Consider the following 2,266-nt stretch of genomic DNA (forward strand, 5'->3'; position numbering starts at 1 on the left):
CACTTGAGCTGCCTACGCAGACTCCATCACATCAGGTGGCAGGACAAAATTCCAGACACAGAGGTCTTGGAACGGGCCGGAATCCCAGCGTCCACACCTTCCTACGGAAAGCCCAAGCCAGATGGGCAGGCCATGTCGTCAGAATGCCCGAGAGTCGACTGCCAAAACAGCTTCTGTATGGAGAACTGTGTCAGGGCAAGCGCTCAGTAGGAGGACAGAGTAAACGGTTTAAGGACTGCCTCAAAGTGTCCCTCAAAGACTTGGACATCAACCTCAGCACTTGGGAGTCTCTTGCTCTGGACCGTCCAACCTGGTGCAGCAAGCTCACCACAGGAGCCCGTGCAGCAGAGAACAGATGCACTGCAGAGGCCCAGAGGAAACGCACCGCGGGCAAGGCCCTGGCTACCTCCACTTCCACTGCAGCAGCCATCCACTTGTGTCCTACGTGTGGGCGTGCCTTCCGGGCCCGGATTGGCTTCACCAGTCACTTCCGGACCCACAGTCACCAATCCTCCAATTGAAAGTGAAGTCATGGTCATCTTCCAACCCGAAGGACGAACAACACACGGAGGACCAACAGCACATTGGGCAGGTGGGCATCATGCTTTGGCTGATCGGTGTATAACCAAGCGAATTAACCTACAAACCCATCCGTCTTTGGAGTGTGGGAGGAAGTCCACGCCCTGCACAGACAGCGCCCGTGGTCGGGATGAAACCGGGGCCTCTGGCGCCGTGAGGCAGCAGCTCTACCTCTGCGCCAACGTGCCACACCTAAGCAAGAAGGTCAAGGTGCAGGAGAGAGATTCCATCTGGCAGCATGGAAACTGGTTAATCAGGTGTACAACTGCCTGCAGTAACGGCAGTCAAGCTTGAAGAGACGTTATCTGCTCGACCTGAAACAGTATAAGAAAATAACTGCAGATGCTGGTACAAATCGATTTATTCACAAAATGCTGGAGTAACTCAGCAGGTCAGGCAGCATCTCGGGAGAGAAGGAATGGGTGGTCGCTGGAAATCTGAATCGAAACTGAAAGCAACAAAAATAGGCTGTTCACGTGGCCCCGGGGAATGGCACAAAGTGCTGGGGTAAAGAAGGGAAGAGATGGAACTTTTTTCTTGCCTTCCATCACAGTGAGAAATGTCTTGTGGGGCTAGTAAAAATAATTGCAGATGCTGGTACAAATCGAAAGTAGACACAAAATGCTGGAGTAACTCAGCGGGTCAGGCAGCATCTAGGAGAGAAGGAATGGGTAACGTTTCGGGTCGAGACCCTTTTTCAGACTGAAGAAGGGCCTGGACCTGAAACGTCACCCATTCCTTCTCTCCAGAGATGCTGCCTGACCCGCTGAGTTCCTCCAGCATTTTGTGTCTACCTTTGATTGAAACCAGCGTCTGCAGTTATTTTTCTTATCCATCCCTCTTCTCTTTGCTCCCCCCTTCTCCTCTCCCCTCCCCACCTCATCCTCCCCTCATCCCCCTCTCCTCCCCCTCATCCCTCCTTCTCACCCCTCTCTTCCCCCCTCTCTTCCTCCCCCTCCCCTTCCTCCCCCCTCCCCTTCCTCCCCCCTCCCTAGGAGATAGATTTAAACTTTATAATGTGAATAACTTAAAAAATATAACACCCATTTCAATGAAACCTTTTCCATTAGCACCAAAGGGATGACGGTGAGACAGGTGGGCCTAAAATTGTCATGCTATCGTGTACTGTTTTGGCTGTAGTTCAGGAACAAACAAACAAACAAACGAGTGTTTTAGTATATAGATGACAAATGAAATAATGGGTAGATAGTATACTTTCGAATAACAAAAAAATTAAAGTTGTTTACTGCACGGTATAACTCTTAATTCTGCTGTGAAGTCAGAGAACTGGTGGGCAGTTAACTGTTGCCATCTCTCCATGATATCATGCAGTAAAGTCTCTTGAAGCAAACCTCTAGGTCTCTGCTCTTTCCTTTAACACCCTCGTTCCCTAAAATCTGGGTAATGGGCCTGAGTGGAAACGTCACCAGTCTACGTTCTCCAGAGATGCTGCCTGACCACCTGAGCAACCAGAATTTTGTAAGGGGGAAGTAAACCAATAAAATGCTGAAGTAACAGCGGGTCAGGCAGCATCTCGGGAGAGAAGGAATGGGTGACGTTTCGGGTTGAGACCCTCCTTCAGTCTGATGTCAGGGGAGGGGGATGGGGTGGGCGAGACAAAGATAGGATGTAGACAGGAAGACTTGTGGGAGAACCGGGAAGGGGGAGGGGATAGAGAGGGAAAGCA

This window comes from Rhinoraja longicauda, chromosome 19, assembly GCF_053455715.1.
Source record: "Rhinoraja longicauda isolate Sanriku21f chromosome 19, sRhiLon1.1, whole genome shotgun sequence".
Lineage (NCBI taxonomy): Eukaryota > Metazoa > Chordata > Chondrichthyes > Rajiformes > Arhynchobatidae > Rhinoraja > Rhinoraja longicauda.